The 21,184-nt window shown below is 40.8% G+C and overlaps 1 protein-coding gene across 3 annotated transcripts in view; it reads left to right on the top strand.

The window, feature by feature from the left end:
• LOC136668231 (rho GTPase-activating protein 26-like) overlaps positions 1-21,184 on the top strand; it is a 115,709-nt gene that overhangs the window by 854 nt on the left and 93,671 nt on the right. The window lies entirely within an intron of this gene.

The raw sequence follows: 21,184 nt of genomic DNA, 5'->3' as shown, positions 1-21,184 counted from the left end.
ACTACACTGCTCCCTTGGGTTTCTGTGGAATCACAGCTAATAACAGTCCACAAGTCTGGATAAATCCCACTTCTGCCTCAGGCCACAGGTGTTGAAAACGTGTTTGAGTAGAGGTCAGAAGTCCTGTCACTAACGTCACCCGCTGACCCAGTGCTGTTAGTTTTGCCTCAAGTTTCCACCCCCATTCCCCCCGACTTTTCACAACAAACGCACTGACCCTAATAGGAAAGCCCACTTGAAATGGGCTTACGGAAAATAGTAGGCTTTAAAGTAGAATAACACGCATATTTCACTGAATTATGATGAAAACAAAATGGCCCCAAAAACAGGAAAAAAGTGGTGGGCCAGTTCAGGGTTAAAATGGGTATGGGGTTTACCCAGAATCACTGGGTGCCAGTCCATCGCAGGGCACCACACACTGACGCCTATGGAAAATTTAAGATAGACAATCAACCCACCGACGTGTTTTTGGCCTGTGGGAGGAAACTGGAGCACCTGGAGGAAACCCATGCAGACACTGAGAGAACACACCTCACAGTCAGTCACCCAAGGCTGGGCTTGAACCCACAACCCCAAGACCATGGAGCTATGTGACAGCATCACTACCTACAGTGCCACTGTGCCACCCACATCGGTTTTTACTGTATTTTTGTGTTAAAAACTTTACAAATACTATTTCCAGCTAATAGAATAGGAGTAGTTTTTTATTTTCATACGGATGGTGATAGGAACCAGATGTCCTCTGAAAGCTAGAACACAGAAAGATCCAGAAAAACCCTGCAGTCGGTGTTTACAATAGTTTAGAAAAGCTTTTAGTGTAAATTGGAGGTCATCAGATCTGGATATTTGTGTTATACAGTGTGAAACTAGTCGGCCATTTTAAAATCCTGGCCTGGTGTCTAGATCCAAGGTCTGGATTTGAAGAACTCTTGAGGTAGTCTCAGGATGGTGCAAGTTCCCCAGATAGTCCCCAAAATAACATTGATTCAGATTTACCACTGATTTACTAATATGTTACAAATATTGTAATTACGTATAAAAACAAAGAAGGAGGAGGTGTGGTGGTACGATGGGTGGTGTCACTGCAGCACAGCTCTGGGGCCATGGGGGCCTGGGCTCAAGCCTGACCTCTTCACTGTTTGGGTGGAGTTCTCTGGTGTGTTCTCTCCGTGTTCACTACCGAGCCACTGAGGTTGTCCTGGTGCCAGTTTTAATCCCAGTTGAAATGTGAGGGTCTACTGAGCGGATCATCTGCTGGGTTGGTGGGTAATCAACTGTAGTGACCCCTTAAAGGGAATGTAAATGATTCTAGAGAAATACGCTTGTCCCGGCAAAACACCTCCCGTTTGTTTTCATTCAGAATCTCTGCATCTTTATTGGTGGAATGGTATGAGTATGAGAGCATCATCCTCAACACATTTCATGCTTTTCAAAGTTTGGAGGTCTCTCTGATGTCCAAATGCCTCAAAGACTCAGTCATTTTACAGAGCTAGGGCTATGTACAAACACCGGAGCATTTTCCAACCATTCAAACTGACCGGAGAGCTAGTAGATGGTGAAGAAACATCTGAATCTTGTAAATTTAAGATTTTAGGGAGCAGCTGAATATGGAGGGAGAAGTTGAATGCTCATTATCTGTTTTGATCACAAAGGATATGCCTGTATTTGTGTTATAGACAAAGCTACTTCTACTAGGACGCTCTGCAGTGCATACTGCTTTTCACTGTTTCACTCAGGCCGTCACCAAAAGTCCCCTAACACGTCCAGGCTGGTGCGATGCTGACAGAGCTGACTGTAATGAAAGTTGCACTCTGGACAAGTCCCTGTGTTCAAAACGAACAGCTCCAGATCCTTTCACATCCGTTGGGATGGTTTGTCTTCTCACATTGAAAGGACAAACAGATCATCTGTGGGTTTTAGCGGTTTTGGTGGTCTTCCAAGTCTTGTACAATTGGTAGGAGCCCAGTTTTCTCTGTCCTGTTACTCATGATTTGATCTTGAATACCGTTGGCCTGTTTTTTTGACCTGTGTTGTAAACAGGACTAATGCTCCACAGGTGTATGAAACCACAGCACCCACGGGAGGACTACGAGCCCTACTGTTTATAAGAGATGTAGGCCTTCAGTCAATCAGCTCAGCTCTTTTATTCTGTCGGCAAAGCAGTGGCTCAAATGTTGGGCGTTGAGAGACGTGACTTCAGAGAATGTAAACACCAACAGTCTTCCACGGCTTGTAAACACACAACGGGCCTGTCATTTTACTTCACGATAAAAGGCTTCCCTCCTGAAACATGTTAATTATGCGCTCAGATTCGAATTGTAGATCCTGTAATTCTGCACAGATGGGTTGTGGTTGATTCAGTGATATTGTACTTGGCATTTAATGTGAAGTGGAGAGATACGATTGGTCACTTAGGAGCTGTCGAGTGTCGTGATGTGGCAATACCCACGTTATAACCAGAAGACGTTACACTCCAGCTTGTTAAATGCGGTAGATCAATAGTAATAGTTCTAAGGCTGTTGTGGTGATAAGAAATGTAGACTCCACTTGGTGTGTCCAGTTCTTTATTGGTCAGCAAAAGTCATGTGATGATTAGTAGCTAATAAGCAATAAGAACTATCGCAAAATAAGTAGGCTTCGGACTGGAAGGTCATCTGGGATATTTTTAAGCTATATTCACATTACAGGCCTCTTTAATAAATCCCAGTGTTTTGCTCCGATTGGAAGTGGCTTCTTGGGAATTCTGTTTTGCATGTGATATGTGTTTGTAAAGTGAAAGAATTTGTCCCTGAAATGGCATGTAATCACGCTTGGATACATTTTTGTGGCTCTGTCCCAAATGGCACCCTAAGCCTTGTGTATTGCACAATGTCGATTGTTAAATAATGACTTCTACATCCAAGTACTGCGCTCTCTAACACACATCCATTGCTTTTTAACACATATCCATTTATATGCAGCTAGGGTGGAGCTGTTTGACACAAAGCCTTCATGACGCTGGCTGATGACCACAGCACTATGCAGATGCATATAGGCAAAAAGCCACGTAAAATCCAGTCTGACTGTTTACATTCATTTCACATGCCCAGGAATCAGATAAGTATCAGATCCCGGGCCACATTATGAAAGTAACTGAAATCTGCTTTGACACTTAGACACAGCCTTGAAAACTCAGATCTGTTTCACAGTAAACACGAAATCAGTTTGGAGTCACTTTAGCGTTCACTTAATGTGAACACAACTGAAGTGATGCACTGAAATGGAAACGCTAGGCCAAAACGAAACCGAAATTTAGGACACAGTTTGGCCACAAATATGAAACTGGAATGTGAATAGCTTTGACTTGATGAATACTTCGACTAGTAATACATTTTTTTAAAATGTCATTTCCCTGTTCCTTAATGAATTAGGCTAGAGCCATGGTCTGCTTTCTTCACAACTGACAGGTTTGTGTAGTTCAGTTGCCATGTCAATGAAACAGGGCACAACTTGTTTGGTAACTCTGATCCCATTTCCATGTACCTGCTTTGCTTATCCTCACTTTAGGCTTGTAACCTTGGCTTAGGGAGGATGTACAATGTTAATTACATTGGAAAGATTCATTTAGATAAGATAAAAAGGTGTTTTTTGAGAATTAGCATCTGCTTTTCTCTTATCATTCATCTGCAGTCTAAACTAATACTAACTAGTGTTTGAATGTGTAGTATGTGGTGTAGTTACAAGTATCAAAGTTGAATATAGAACATAATTTCCAATTATTTTTGAGTATGGTAATGATCAACTTTGTTGTCCCACAATCCAACCAGAATTTCACGTCTGGAATATTTTTTCCCTATTTGCCCAAATGTATGTTTTTTAAGTTTTATTTAAACAAGGCAAGTCATTAAGAACACATTCTTATTTACAATGACAGCATGGCAAGCAGCAAGGGATACTTGAGGAATAGAAGCAATTAAAAGGATAAAGGGGAGAAAGAAACAGATAAATGAGTACAGGAGTAAACATTAATACATTTTACAAATTCAAATAGCAGAAAAACTAGTACATTCATCATGTGAAAGCTGAGCTTGACATAAAGGTCTTTCATTTTAATGTTTGCCAAATAGTGCCCTACTATCTATATTGCACAGTGCACTAAATGTTTAACAGAGAGATATGAAGCTAATATGGAATATAAATGGTATTATTCTCTGGCAAGCATTGCACTATATTAGTGCAGACATCGTTATTTTATGACCTACACTGTGCACTATGTGGTGTGGAGGGGAATACAGGGGGTCCTCGACATACGACGTTGATCCGTTCCTACGTCACGTAGTAAACCGATTTTCGGTGTAAGTCAGAACATACGTACATACTGTACGTAAATATCATATTGTAAGCACTTATCCTATCCTAACACCTATCCTCCTCGGTCCCGAGCTGACCGTGTACTCGGTAACCTCGTTAACCGTGTACTCTTTCGCCGCGCACACCAAACACGAAGTTCACGTTACAACGTTTACGACGCAAAGCCAGTTAATTCGAAACAAGGCTTTATACAGTAAATGGGAGATGTGTCGTAACCACGAAACATCGTAACTAGGGACTGACGTAACCCGAGGACCTCCTGTATTAGAGTTTCGGGCTTTGGGAGTGGGGAGAAGGGTTGCAGCCGCAGCTTGGTATGACATGCGTTGTCATAGAAACAGGTTATCAGGTCCTGTTAGTAAGAAATGGTGTAGTATGTTTAAAATTTTGTTAGCATATTGTCTGCTGAACCCACACTTATAAGATTAACGCATAGTGTATACTGTAGAGTGTTAGTACCTAGTAAACAATTGGGATTCAATCATTGTAAAATAAGCTATTACAGAAAAAACCTCTCTTGTCCTAGAGCTCATTCTCATCCATTAGCTTTAAGTGACTCACTATTGCTCTCCTGTTTCACTTTCACTCCAGAGCAGTTTGACTCAAGGGGAAAGCCTGTGGAGATTTCCTTTCTTCCCCCAGCTATGTAAGATGTGAATGGCCAGGCCAATTCACTCCAACTCTGCTGTCACTTGTCTTGATGGATTGGCCCTGTGCTGGCGAGGACTCCGGGGTGTGACTAATTCTGAGAGCAGCACTGTTCACGGCCAATTATCTTTTCAAACATTAGGATTCAGCAGAGATGGACCTTGCCTGGTCATGTTCTCGGACACTTTTTGCCTACGATGATTTTGCATAGCATTTGGGGGACACAAAATAACGAGTGCTACAGATGCATGTAAATACAACCCAGTGGTCAACAACATCACTGCACAGGATGCAAGATTCTTATCAAGTGCTGAAACAGTTCTGAAAATGGACGCACTGTACTTTGGTCATTTATGAGCTGCTTATATATTTTGGTTTAAAAAAAAAAAAAAGTCTTGGTGTAGTAGTGCCTGTGTTTTGCCCGTGGGGGAGGTGGAAGAACATGTCTCAAACGGCCAAGAAGAAGAGAGTATCGGGTTGTTCAGGCCAACTTAAAATACCCATTCTGCAAAATACAGCCTGTGTTCAGTAGGCTAACTGGTGTGTGCCCATGTGCTATTTCAGGGCATGCCACTTTATGTGTGAACTGAAGGACTTTCTTGGCCTCAGATTTGCTGAAGTCTCTTGGGATGTTTGAATTATGTAGGGCCTTTTGGTTGTTAAAGATAATGCCGGCCAATCTTTAACCACGTCACACTATGGTTTGTGATGGGCCGATCCACATTTTTCCAGCTTCAATCTGATTCAGATAGTCAACTGGCAATTTGATACAGATAGAGATTCCCATACAAGAGCTCTTTCTACTTTTAATATTCTCATAATTGTTGTTGGGTTTGTGTTTAAGGTTACATCATTCATTCATTATCTGTAACCCTTATCCAGTTCAGGGTCGCGGTGGGTCCAGAGCCTACCTGGAATCATTGGGTGCAAGGCGGGAATACACCCTGGAGGGGGCGCCAGTCCTTCACAGGGCAACACAGACACACACACACATTCACACCTATGGGCACTTTTTGAGTCGCCAATCCACCTACCAACGTGTGTTTTTGGACTGTGGGAGGAAACCGGAGCACCCGGAGGAAACCCACGCAGACACAGGGAGAACACACCAACTCCTCACAGACAGTCACCCGGAGCGGGAAACGAACCCACAACCTCCAGGCCCCTGGAGCTGTGTGACTGCGACACTACCTGCTGCGCCACCATGCCACTCTGTAATATATATTAAAAGCATTAAATTGTTTTATTTATTAAAACATTTAATTTTACTACAAATGTAATTTTAATCATCGAGAGCCACATTCCACCGTACTTCTCTGTGCCTAAACGACTTATGTAAAGAACGTATGCCATATTATGGCTAATTGCAGAATGTCGTTAGGTAAACATGATTGACTTTTTAAAATAATTAAAAAAATGATGATAATATTATTGCGCACAACACTGTATGGCACAGCCCTAGAGTCATCATGATTTGAGAATGTTTCCCTAGTCATAGTTCCTTTAAAGGCTAAGCACCACTTAATGGACCTTCATGAATATTTCACATTATTTTAGTTACTGACAGATATAAGTGTGAATTAAAATAAAAATAGCAGCTTAATTTGCTTTAAAACTGACAACTTTATTAAATTGACGGAAAAACCCGAGCTCACTACGGAAATTCTTGCACGCAACCGTGACGTCACTGGTGGACAACAGCTGAACAACGCCGCGGTAAAACACCGTTATGACTGACTGTTATGACTGTATCTAGCTAGCTAAATAACCAACATTATTTATGACAGTAGCCTAGCAATAAGCTAAACTCAAATTTAGACCAACGGTCTTTTAAACCTTATTCCTTGAATCAGTAAGAAATAACATGTTTTCTGACGATCAATAAACACAAGTTAGGAACTCAAATTCCACTGTATTTATTTGTTTGACACTTTCATAGAGCTGGTGTTTAGCCTTTAAGGAAAAGCTCTGGAGTAGTGTATTTGGCTTCTGTAAATGGCATGAAGGAGATATGTGACCTCTTTAAAAGCATGATCAATACCACAGAATGTATTGATGCAATTCCCAAGGCAACAGTAAATTTCCACTATTATGTTGTGTGGAAATCAATCTGTGTCCTTTAGGGGGCTTCCAGGGAAACCATGGTGCATTGTGTTGTGTATTGCTTAGCTCTGGGCTTTTGTTTCAGTTGTGCTACATGCTTTTGCTTGCTGGGAGAATTCAGTGGCTCAGTTGTTCTTGTTCATTGTGGAGGGACCTTCTTAACGCAGGCTGCATTCACATTACAACTTCAGATGAGATTTGGTTGTTTTGCCAGTTCACATTCATAAATGGGAGTGACTTGTATCTGTCTGTAATGTCTGTAACAAATATATCCTGAAATGGCAGGCGTTTGACGTAATGAACGTAATGATATAGGTCCTTAAATAATGCCATCTACACACAAAGATCCACACAATGGATACACCTTAATAAAATGGGAATGGTTGGTGATATTAACTTCCTGTTTATGGCAAACTTCCTGTTTATGGGGGAAACTTTTCAAGATGTGTGGTGACCATGGCGGCCATTTTGAAGTCGGCCATTTTGGATCCAACTTTTGTTTTTTCAATGGGAAGAGGGTCATGTGACACATCAAACGTATTGGGAATTTCACAACACGAGTTATGTACAAGTTTCTGACCACTTATTAAATATGTTCAAAGTGCTGCCCATTGTGTTGTATTGTCAATGTAACCCTCTTCTCCCACTCTTCACACACTGATAGCAACACCGCAGGAGAAATGCTAGCACAGGCTTCCAGTATCCGTAGTTCCAGGTGTTTCAGGTTCTGACCCCCTTAGATTACCAATAGGTACCCAATAGGGCTGGACAATAATTTAATATCCATAATATATCACAATCTAAATTGTTTCGATAACAAATACATGATTTATAAACACATTTTGAATATTTAAGTACACGTTACTTACAGCACCTGACACTGATTGGCATTAATTACGGGGTCACTGCTGTCAGTTCATTTCACTCACTTTTAAAGTTAATTTAAAAATATAAATATTGACAAAGCCAATGGGTTTATGTTTGAGGGTGGTTTCATGTTTCTTGTTTGTTCTTTGCGGTTTTTCTCTGGCTTTTATGTTTTTTATGTTGATACTGTTATTATTTGTAATTACCGAGATTATGAAATATGTAGATAAATATAATGATCTAAATTTTGGCCACATAATCCAGCCCTAGTTCTCCACTATTGCATTAGCTTTGTGAATCACGTTCATTTATTATATTTCAAAACAACTTATACAGTGCAGTAACAACTCCTGCTCTTCTGTGGAAGACTTTACACTGGATGTTGTAACATGTCCTATGGCTTGTAGTCACAACAGCATTACTTATGTTGGAGAATTAGTTCTGGATCACAAACACTTTAAAAACTACAACTCATTCCAAAGGGACTGAACAGCATATAGCATCATCCCTCCGCTAATCCACAGGCCCATTCCTTTCAGGTTTAATGCTCCGCTAGTTGACGCTTAGCATTAAGAATGGGGACCTTAACCTTCTCTGCAGCTGCCTTGTAGCGTATCATGTTGTTTCATGCTGTTTAATGGAGATTATACTGTGATTAACAGTGTGTGCACAACTGTTATCTTTGTCCTCAGTGGAAGCACTTTTATTTCACACATTATAAGAGAGGGGTGTCTTTTAGATACATAGTGGATTACTACATACATTATCACTGAAACGGAACCACAATCCTGACATGCTTCACTTCACTTTAATGTATCAAGGCTTCCTCACATGCTTAGTGACTTTGGACTAGGGTTGGATGATATGGCGCTAAAATAATATCACAATATTTCAGGGCAATAATGCGATAATCATATCCTGATTTATGACGAATCACTGAAAAATACCACTGTAAACTGTAAAAATAGTGGAGGGTAGAGGAGATTTCAGCCTCTCAGTTCAAAGGGAACAAAGAGAAGACTATTATGGTGTGTGTGTGTGTGTGTGTGTGTGTGAGAGAGAGAGAGATGCATTATCGCTTTATTTACAGTGAAGCAGAAAGGAAATTAGGGCAACTGTAAGCTTTCTCATTGTTATAGCTCTATAATCTTTGCTCCCTCGTGTCTCCAGGCGGTTTCTGATGACCACTATGGTGTTTTCTTTAAGCAGGCAGCAGACGACGTCATATGGAGCATGCATAAACTCAGATTATGTGCCGCACGATTACCGCATATCCCCTGTAATGATGAAAATCAGACGCCCTGTGAGATTACAGCCGTGTTTGATGTACCCCTACAGCCTTAAAGAGATTCAGTCCAATCTCATTTAAAGAGAGGCTAAAATCTGGGGCACTGTATTTTTCAGTAGTGGTATGTAAGTATTCAGCTCCAGAGGCACTGCCTTGTTCTGGCCAGCTGTTCCTGCTGTAGCCAGCTATATGTATTACTATTAATTCATTGTGAGACTTTGAGAGCAGCGAAAAGCTACTTTGAAGAATCTAAAGTATAAAACATTCTGGTTTGGTTAACACTTTTTTGTTAACAACATAATTCCATATGTGTTCTTTCCTAGTTTTAATGTCTTCCACATTCATTTACAATGTAGAATATAATAATAAAACCAAAACAAAGGAAAACCATTGAATGAGGTGGTACTGTACATTCACAATATGTGGAAAGTGACCCAAAACAAAGGAAGCCCTCCCTGAGTGGGTGTGTCCAAATGTTTGACTGGTACTGTAATTCCAACGTCAATATGAACGTTATAAAAACCACAGAAGAAATGCCAGGAACAAGAAAGAAGTCATCAAACAAACCTCTTTCTTTTGTCAGTGTGTGTATATATTTTAAACTATCTTTAATTTTGGGAACCATAGACTGACAGCAGTGCTTCATAATGACCGTCACACAATTCAGTGACACGATCTTTGAGAAATCATATCATTACAGCAAAATAGATGCTAGTAAGCAGGTATTAAATGCTTTTACCACAGTGCTACAAGGTTAAAATTGCTGTTTTTGAATGGCTGTCCTGTCCAGTCACATTTTTAATAGGCACAATGGCTGTTTATACATTTATTATTAGGTTGGCATTATTTCAGATGTGCAGTTTCAGTTGCTTCCCCTGCTCCCTTTTTGGGAGCATTATTATGTTCATCATACCCCCACTCTAAAATCTGGTTGCCTCCTGGCTTGCTCATTCAAATTCAGAGCCATTAACTCAAGCATGCTAATGTGAATGTGCATAGTTTCAGAGCAGTGAACCTCCACCCAAAAGCATGCTATGCGTAACGTGGACCAAATGTTATTAAAGGAACTTTTCTATCTGTATAATACAAGTTCACATTACTCCCCAGCTATAGGTATGCACTTGGTCTTAATAAGATAATGGAGGACACGTGGGATTAAAAGAGGAATGAAGGAATGAGAGCAAGAGAAAGAGAGTTTGCTGCTCTTGACTGTTATGCCAGTAGCCTCCATCTGGAAGACGTATGCAGCTGAGTTCATGCTTTTCAAAACCAGTCCCCTGCCCAAGCAGGAGAAAGGAAGTGGGGTTCACTTGCTCAGCACGAAGGCATTATTTTTAGGGGATGACTTCTGAATTTGGCAAAACCCAAGGCAGCAACGACTGAAGCGGGCGTTTTCTGCCAGCTAGCTAAAAAAAAAAAGAACCCGAGGGGTTGTCTCTCTCTGTCGCTCTGCCTCAAAAGACTGTCCAGTGCCTGAGACTAGAACACAACTTCATTTTGTCTTCACCAAGACTGACATTTACTGTTTGACTCGGGGCTCTGTTCTTTTAGAAGATGCTACATTCTTGTATTTTCTTATCGTGCACTGTGAAATCTGCAGCTTGAAGGGTATTTGGAAAGGAATGCTAAAATGCATGCCATACAAGGGTTCGTCCCACACACATGTTTGCCTGTTGCGACCTTGCAAGTCCACACACACACACACACACTTCCTCAATCTCCTCTTACTGTCTTCCTTGACCTGGTCAGGACTTCCTGTTTTATTTAATGTCTTTCCAATTGGGTGGCCTCCTAATACAGAAACACTCCAGTGAGCCGTTAAGGTCCAGCCTTGTCCGCTGTTTTTCTGGACAGAAACATTATTATCCACTGAATGATTGCTGGATTAGGAACCCCTACCTTGTATCTACACTCAGCCCCACTGATCATACAGAAGCACATTGTAGTTCTAGAATTACAGGACCCTCACACGGCAGGTATGATTTGAGTGGTGGATCATTCTCGGCGCTGGTGTGTTTGTGTATTGTGCTGGTATGAGTCGACCGGACACATCACTGTGGAAATCGCAACAAGAGCAGTTGTAATGTTAAGCCTCGTTCACTCATCGTCTGTTCGTTAGTTGCTGTTGTATTTTGGGACTGAACACGGCATACCTGCACTAATTCACACAGATCAAGTTACTTTTTGTTGTTTGCTTGTTTCTTGATGCACCATCCAGCTCTTGCAGGAGTTTTCATTGGCCACCAATCCAAGGAGCGTTTGTACTGCTTCAAAAGACCTTGGTGTAATTTTCAAAGCTGAGTCAAAAAATGTTTTTACAAATGGCGAGTTCATGCTGGATATGTGCATTTTGGCATGATTGACAAGTCTCTCTGGCCAATCAGAGCTCGGTTTGCTGGGAGCCAACACCGTTCAAGCTCAGTTCCAGGTACTAGGTACTAAACTTGCCCAATGGAAAACCGAAAACAGCAGAATAGGGTAGGGGTAGGTTACAGGGAATGGAAAAACCAGTAATCCAAGTTTCTATGTATAACCATTAACATCTTATCTGCTACTTCCTATCACTTCTTTTTGCTGTTAGAGAAGCTGTTTCACTGTCTGTGTAAAGACTCTGTGGACTTGGTTGAACTATGGTTTGAGCTTGAATGGAGTTAACTCAGGGACCCCTGCAGCGTTGGCTGTTAGAACCTAACAGTAGGTTTTAATTACAGTGGATAAGGTTCAGAAAGGGGCAGTTGCCGTTTTGATTCCAGTGGTGAAACTAATCCTGCTTTCATGAACGTCAGTGTGGAGGTGCTGATGCTGGTACTCCTTTATGGATTTGCTTCACTGTAGTTTGACATGATTTGCCATGTCATAAAATATTATGGCCCCCGTGTACAACGGCGCAGAGTTAGCTGAAGTTTCTTGGATTGTAGTGTGACTCTGGTCTTTGTGTCCTCATTTGTATCCTTTTGGAAGTACTGTAGTTGCTCCAGAAACTAAATGCTGCTACCTGGACGGGAAATTGTTCCAGGAGGTTCACTGGGTTTAAAGGCATAAAACATCATGATGCTTTTGGAGTCCTCATACGAGGGGCTTGCTGCTCAAACTGAGTCAATATTCCTGCTGTCTTGTTAGATGAATAGTTAGATCTCAGTAACCCAAAAAACAGTGCAAAGGTTTAGTCAGTTGCCCCATTTTTTTCTGAACTGAACAGTCACTTCTTGTGGGAAGGTTTTACACTTTGCTGTGAAGATTTGAGCAACATGTTGACAAATCATCCACTAAGGAAAAATATCTTGTGCAGAAAATACCAAGTTCTCATCAACAGCCATAATTCTAGCGTCTAGGGGCAGTCTGTTAATTATGCAACATAAAGACCTAGCAATTTCCCATTACCAGCATTCAAGTTTTAATTCTCAGAGCTGTTTAAAGAGGACATTTTATATACATTTTTCCACAAGTGAACACAGTTCTAGGGTCTACAAACCCTGGGGTTTGGAATGTCTATGATTGTGGGGAACTGCAGTTCTTACTGGTTTGCTTATGTTCAGAAGCTCCACGTCTTTTTAAGGTTGAACGCTATGATTGAGGAGAAAATTGGCAGTTGTTTTTGTATGTGGGTGAAGTTTATTTTTCTCAGTTTAAATTACTACAGAAACTCATTTGTGTTTGTAGAACTTTCAGTCTGTTTATTTTCATGCAGTTTTCTGTCTTGCAAATTAAGAGTGGGTTCCCACCTAAACAATCATAAACAGCAAAAATAAGTCATTATTACACAAATATGGAGCAGGAATAAAGCAACATCCTCATCTCTTTTCATGATTTTCAATGTTTGGAAGGCTTTTTGCCATTTTTCTGCCATGAGCAGAGAGAGGGAGCCTAGCATTTCTGATCAAGCTGCTTTGTTTTTATACTCATGTGCTGAAACTGGGGCTTCATAAACATAGACCAGTTTCCAGCGCAAAAAGACTGCAGAGGAGCAAAAGGTGAGGAATCATCTACTGAGTTTTTTAAAAAGTGTTTTGTTTTTATTATTACAATCGTGAATGTCGCCATTAATCTCGTCCTTGTGCTCCAACGTAAACGAGGGTCCAGTGCTGTGATTGGAGATACTCGGGGAGATGATTCGGAAGTACCTGCACTCTGTTTACATAAGACCCTGCACAAAATCACAATGACTTCCCTGTGTCTGCGTGGGTTTCCTCCAGGTGTTCTGGTTTCTTCCCACAGTCCAAAACTACATCAAATCAAATAAAATTTATTTACAACTGATGTTGTCACAAAGTTGGTAGGAAACTGGCTGTGCAAATGCGTCCATAGGTGTGAGTGTGTGATGCCTTGTGATGGACTAGTGCCTTGTCCAGGGCATGTTCCTTGAACACAATGATTCCAGGTAGGACCCACCACAACCCTGATCAGGATGAAGAATATTATATGACAGAATATTAATGAATGAATAAAAGTTCTTCCTTTTTCCAGCCTTGTAGTCTCATCCAGGAATAAGCTCTGATACTGTTTACAAAGTGGACAAGTTTGACAGATGCTGTTTATATTAAAGTTTAAATGATTCGGTACCTTCTATGAATTATTTAGTAACAGTTAGCAAAGCAGTCTGTCGGGTATGTGTGGTAATGAGAGTGAGGAATTGAGGTGTGGGCCCACAAATGTTCCCGTAGGCTTTAAAAGGGGAACTCACACTTCCAACTTATAACAAAGTGTTACTCATACTTTGCATTACAACATTTCTGGCAAACAGCGTTGGCTTTGACGAGATTTGGAAATGTAGCGTTTAGTTCTGAATGACATACAATGTGTGTGTGCATTGGGTTTGGGTCTAGAGATGTGCGCATTTGTGTGTCTTGGTTGAAGGCTTGTAATGAAACCCACTGTGTGTTGTCTTTGCAGATTTAAAAGATCAAGGTAGGGTTTTATTAGATTTGTTAGGGCTTGGCCTTCTGAGAGCCCCCTGACCCAGCCTGAAAAAAAAAAACAGATCAAGATGGTAGGCTTGCATGCATAGTTAGGCTAAACCCGTATGAGTTGAAGTACATTAGTCCATGCTGACGTTGGGGTATGAGTTGCAAGATGACAAAGCAAATGAAGGGTGTTTTAACCTCATGTTTTAACATAAACTCTGACCCAAAAGACATTCTTAATCTATACCATAAGCCTAACCCTGATCATACTGAGATTTCACCTGGCAGTTTGGAAACAGTTTGAGCATTGGTAGATGCGCTATAATAGCCCAGAGAGGCATAGTTCGACCTGTTTTAGGGGGCTATGGACTCAATAAAGGTTCTTTCTCCCCACCCCTCTATCACACACAATAAGCTGTCCTGTAAAATGTAGAATTGTCCTCTATTTGGAATCTAAAAGGTATGTTCTGTATTGAACTGATTATGGGACACGATTTGTTTCATATTTTGGAAGTTAAACTATTAAAGACAGATACAACGTTCCTGGCGTAGCAGCCGACTTGTGTTGGTATCACCCCTAGGGGTGTTGGACAAGGGGTAGTAGTGGACATGCCTACCCAGGGCCTCCAATATCTTCTGAACTAGCCTAAATTTATTTTGGTTCTAATCTTGGTTCTAATTTTCATACTCTTTGTTATTATACAAATAAATGATACCGGACTGTTTTGTTCCCCATGACAAGTTCTGTTTATCTGGTGTTGCATTGTTTAATTTCTCCATTCTCGCCTCAGCCCACCCCTGCCTCAAAAGCAGAAGTGGTTTGATCCTCCTGCATGCAAATCAATCTCGTAAATTTTGTGTTGAATTGGGAGATGTTAGCAGCACAGTTCTGACTAAAATGATACCAAAATCAGGCTTTCATACATGTAAGGTGCTGGAAGTGGGTAACTTCTATCCTCAGAAAAGGGGTAAGCTTGAAGTGGCTCAGATGGGAAATAATCTGTATGAATGAAAGCTAGCTAGATAACATGCTGTAATGGCAGTCATCTCTATAAAGGACAAGCTGATAGCAGAAAGTACAGAAATGTCATTGTGTGGCAGTCATTTGTTAGTATAATAGACAGTGCTTTAGCAGTCATATTCAGAAAAAAAAGCAAGCCTTGGTCCAGCAACTAACTCGTAAAATGCGCAGTGTTGGGTCCAGAAGCAGCCACAGTCCCTGATAGAGTAAGAGCAGATAAAGCTTTCTTTTCTGATGCAGTGGAACATATGAGACAAAGTGACCTCCCCAAAGTAGGTAGTTAATAGGTGTTTGAACAGTTCAGTACATTGATATGAATTATATTTAAATAAAATATCACAAATTAGATGTTTCAGTATTAATTGCTAATATCATTCGTCCTATTGGCATTGAGCCCCTATAGCCACCGTAGACTCCTATTCATAAACCTCTATCAACGTCTCTGGTGGCCCATTGAAAAGACATGTCATAAGGTTTGCGTGGTTTGACTATCAGAGTTAGTCCTCTTTGTCTGAGCAGAGCTTTGTCTGGTGTGGCTCTAAATGAAGGGTAATGATTGCAGCATATCGTAATTGTTTACTCTCACGTGCCAATATTGTAATAGCAGTCAGCCTGTGATATTTAGAATGGCTTTAGAAACAGGATCGCTCAAAGAGAGAGTTGTCACCATTCAAGCTGCTCTTGCACTCAGGGGCCCTGCCATGAACTCGGTAAACACTGGACTTGAATCGAAACCTTCCAGCTAAGACAACTGGATTCAATATTTGTTCAGATGACTGTTAATTCATAGCCTCATACAAAAGGCATGTCACCCCGTCCAATCATAGTGACTGTTTGTTTGGCGGGGAGTACTCTGCCTGCCCAAGCAGTCCTTACCTCAGCCGTACCCTGAACCAGTGCCTCAACATGTTAGGGTTTTTTGTATGCATGCATAGTGACCGCAAATGAGAGGATAATTAGAAGAATACCTGTCATAGGATTTCAAATGCATAAATGTAACATTGCAGTTAAACGTAAACAAGCCTTTAGTAACGAAGTTGGCTTTTCTTCACGCACATTTACCAAGCATTTGCTGTCATTTTATGCCTCCCCTCCACCCCATGTCAGGCTGTTGTGCTCTGGAACATCTTGCTGCACTCTTCTGAAAGGGTGTGTTGCTGAGACTTGCTACAGGTGTCAAGTTCAGCATTTTTTTTCCAGACATTGCTTTCTCCGTAGGGAACTCGCATGCTGTTTGAAAAGTGGGTGTGTCCAGCAGATGCTGCGTTCTCCTTTATTACATTACCATCATCCCACGATAAACACTCAGCCTTGCTTTGTGACCTGGAAGGCAGTCATTGTCTTTTGTTTGACTAATCAAATTGGCTCATTCAGTTGTAGACCACTGAAGTCTCTCTTTCACTGGTCTGTTTAATATCCATTGCCTACTCAAATAGGAGTGTGTACTTGTGATATCACTGGCATTAGATGCGCATTACCTTTTATAGCTCCCATGTATAATTTAGGTTGTGATTTAGTATGAAATAACGTAGAATAATATAAACATTACTGACTTGAGGTTTGGTTTTCATGGATTCTTATGTGGTGCGGGACAGACGGTGCTGTGTGTTGTCGTCTATTACTTTTGGTATTTGTCTATATGTAAGGGTTAAAGGCAACGTAGACTGTTCTCAAAGCAAAACAAACTACAGTGGAACCTCTACTAACGAACTTTCCAAGACACGAACCGGGCATTTGAATATTTTTTGCCTCCACCAACGAACCATGACTCTAGAAACGAACCCGAGCCTCCTCCGAGCCGGCGGCTGGAAATGGCCACTGACCCCAATAGGCGAGTCTCCCAGCGCCCCCAAGACTGGAGTGAGCTTTTAAGATTAGCAAATTGTAGCTTTAGCAATTTAGCATTAGTGTAAATAGCAGACATCGTAATTCGTGCTAAATTAAGCCGTATCTACACTTCGTCTCCCCACATTCACCCACCTACTCTCCGTTATTCCACCCACCCCCCACCTCCCGTCATACAGCCAGTGCCTGTGTTACTCCTCCAGCCAGTCGTCACGTCTTCAAGGTAGCGATATGTAACCACTTAAAACTTTATTTCTTTTTTTATTACTGTTTCCACTGTATTTCCTTTTTATTTTTAGTAATGCTTCATGTATTTTTATACTAATTTGAGAGTGTTGTAAACATATATCAACATATCATATATTTCGGGGTGGGGGCTGGAACGCATTAATTGCTTTTCCATTATTTTAAATGGGGAAAATTGACTCGAGAAACGAACTTTTCCACTTACAAACCGGGTCACGGAAAGGATCAAGTTCGTAGGTAGAGGTTCTTCTGTATTTGGATTTGTATCTGCTATTGGTGTTTATTCAGAGGCTCTGCATCTTTTAAAACGGAACGGTGTGTTTAAGAAAGAAGCTGACAGCAGATTGTTTGTGGTTGACGTTGAACTTGTTCATGTTTTTTTTATTTATATTTTATTTTGAATTACCACAGAAGCTCATCTGTAACCAGATCTGTTTAGTTTTCTAAAGTAATGTTTACTTTCATGCAGTAAGCGCTCTCCAGAATTTGGAATCCGTTCCACCTTATAATCTGATAACAGCAAAAATATGTTTATATTACCCACCCATGGAGAAGGAATAGAGCAACATTCACATCTCTTTTCATGCTTTTCCGTGTTTAGAGGTCTCTCCACCATCTCCCAGGTACTGTTTCTTGGCTGTACCGAAGGGTGGAGTATTGTCACATAGTATTGTTCACTCACTTTTTCCCATTAACAACTGAAACATGATAACAACAGCAAAAAACATCAGCAGTGAATCATCAGAGTTCAGTGGAAGAAACGAAACACATGACTTGTGATATGGTCTTTACAAGAAATGGGATGTGTACAATGCCCACACCCAGGTAGGTATTCGTTGAGTTCTCAAACCAGTGGGAAACGCAGGTCTATTTTTATAAGGTCCACTCATTCACAGGAGCCAGCACCGGCAATTTTTCATTCAAAAGTAGTCAGTGAAGGGACTCCAGAGTTCTCTAGATGTATGTTCGCGTCTTGCTGTCTTGAATTGTCCATTGGAATGAAGTGGTGGATCTTCCCACAGTCCAAAAACGCACATTGGTAGGTGGGTTAGCTACTCAAAAGTGCCCATATGGGTGAGTGTGTGTCGCCCTGCAATGGATTGGCGCCCCCTTCATGGTGTGTTTCTGTATTGCGCCCAATGATTTTGGGTAAGCTTCAGACACACCACGATCCTGATGTGAATAAGCAGTTACAGACAGCCAATGAATCGATAAATTGGTAGATGGCTTGCGTTTTCAGTCTCTGTTTAATTGTAAATTAAAAAAAATTGGAAAATACAACCCAAATCTTTAAGAATACTCAATTTTTCAGTACATCTTCTTTCATTCAGTATGTCTGTTCGGTTTCATATGTCTGAGTTAATACGTCCTAAGATTTATTGATTTATTTATATATTTTAATCGTCACCAGCAACACCAGAGCTCTCTCTCTCTCTCTCTCTCTCTGTGTGTGTGTGTGTGTGTGTGTGTGTGTGTGTGTGTCACTGAATACTGACCATTGTGCTTGAAAGCTGCTCTCCCATGTCCCAGCTTTATGTATGGAGAAGCAGTTAGTCTTCACAAGGAGTGCGGTCAGGGACTGGACAATAGGGCAGTGTTTTCAGGACGTAGCTGGCTCTTAGAGAAAGGACTGTGAGGGACCGCTGCCTGCCCCTTGGAGGCTGGGGACAAGCTGGTGTCCTACCATTTGAAGCCTGCTCTTGTCCTGCAGGTGTTTGAGTCCTTCCTGATAACCTTATTGAAGACCGCAACAGAGTTGGCCGAATTAATCACTCATAATTAAAAACTGATTTTTCAGAGCAGCGCGTGATGGGAAACAATGATCACACAGATTCAGAACAAAGGAAATGAGTGGGTTTACTTTTATTATGTAAGATCCCTAGTGAAGGATGTGGAGAGGAAGATCAGAATTTTATGAAGAGACAGAACTCATATGTTAAAGTTTTTTCCAATATTTATTAATTTAGAATTTCTGGCCATGCGCTGTGTTTTTACTGGATACCAGTGGTATATTCATTGCTTTATTGGATTTGAATGGAATTTCTTGTTATTTTTATCACTGCTACTAAAATTATACCATTACAGGGAGCCAGACTTAGATTCTTGGTCCCATGTGTGACAGTAATTTCCTCCATGTTCATTTATCAAACTGCCTTCCTCCACTGTTCTGTTCTAGAGTTGGGCAATATGAGTGTATTCATCACAGTATAGTGTTACCAATAGCTTTTCATTACTGATTGTGGCTACTGTCAGTGCTTAAAGGAAGCGCCCAGTGGTCTGAACCCTGACCGTGCTTGTAAGTCCAACCAGGCGTAACCAGACCAGTTCAACTGGATCTAGTTAAATATTGGTTGTATTTCTCAAATCGTTTATTTAGTAAAATAATAACACGTCCACATCAAATCCAGACCTTTCATCCAGGTTCCAGGCCAGGTTTTTGCTATGGCACTCCTTTGATATCACTGCAGACTGGCAGAGTTGCTCTTGAAGGTATGTCCCATTTCACAGGGGAATATTTCAACTCGGTTCCAAGGGGCAAGATGGCACTCAATAAAAAGGGGCAGGCGTAAAAATAAGAAATGGGATTGGGCCTAAGTAGGCTTCTGTTCTTCTATTTTGGATTCTTTTGGGCTAAACTAGAGTGCTAAAGCTTGTCCTGGTTTGTTATTTGTGACCAAAACAAAGCCATATAAAATGTTGATTCTTGTAGTCCTGAAAAAACTTGACGTGAACATGTTATGGATTTGAAAAAAACTCTAGAATGTACAAAGCCATCAACATTTAAGAACATGTACATGGCTAAATGTGAGTAGCTGTGATGTAGTGATTTGAAATGCAAAATTTAAAACGTTGTGATATAAAGCAAATTATTGTGTATCATAAAACGTAAAACGTATTTTTGCTTGTTCTGTCAACTTTCGAGAACTGGTGTTCTTTGAGGTTGCAGCATTGTTTGACCATGCTAATCCTCGTAAAGAATTCATTCTGCAATGACCTTATGAAGGGAACGTGATGAATAATTAACCAGGGCCATTGACTGGGCCACACAGGCCCCACTGACTGCGCTCCTTTCACCCTGTTCTCCGTGTCCTCTCTTTTGAACATTAGTGCTGCATCAGCAGACAGTCACATGGAGCATCAGGCCAACACCTGATCCTTCTGGCCACAAACACAGCTGTCAGTTTAGTACTGACTAAAGGAATGTGCTAAGGGATTAAACTATTTAGATTCAACCCAGACTTGAGGCTAACTGGATGTCGACTAAATCCTAATGAGGAAAAAAGAAAAGAAAGCATTACTGAAAACAATTTGAACATTAGAAACATCAGAGGCACAGTGTGTATTTTGCATTTAGCCTCTGTTTATTTACAAAGTGTGATTCCAGCACAATATGGTGTGTTGTTTTTGAGGCACAGCATGGATTCTTAAAAAAGAGAATCCAAAAAAATCTGAAAGAGAAGAACATTTTAAACCACTATAGTATGTACATTTAAGAAAATGTTTGTCCAGATCATTTTAACCTGATTTTTTTCCCTTTGAGACTTCTCCAAAATTTTTGCAAAGTGCTGCGAATACAGTGCCATTTGACAACTCAGCAACGCTAGCGGCACTTTTTCCACTGAATGGTGCCTTCTCTACTTGACTTGCAAATTTGGTACGTGGTCAGTAGGGAATAAACCATGACTTGTGAACATTACAGACCGCTGATTGACCAGAGAAACTTGTCGACAAATGCAGACATCCAGCACAAACCAACCATTTGTAAAATCTCCCAAACATATTCCCTTTATTCTGATTCTGATGCTCATTTTGTTTCTACAATGGAGAACAAATTAGTTGTTCTTTCCCCTAATTTACCACAGTAGCTTGTAAAATTATGCCACTTACACTCTTAAAAATAAAGGTGCTTCAAGG

Source organism: Hoplias malabaricus, chromosome 15 (assembly GCF_029633855.1).
Source record: "Hoplias malabaricus isolate fHopMal1 chromosome 15, fHopMal1.hap1, whole genome shotgun sequence".
Taxonomy (NCBI): domain Eukaryota; kingdom Metazoa; phylum Chordata; class Actinopteri; order Characiformes; family Erythrinidae; genus Hoplias; species Hoplias malabaricus.
This window is presented reverse-complemented; position numbering and strand designations above follow the sequence as displayed.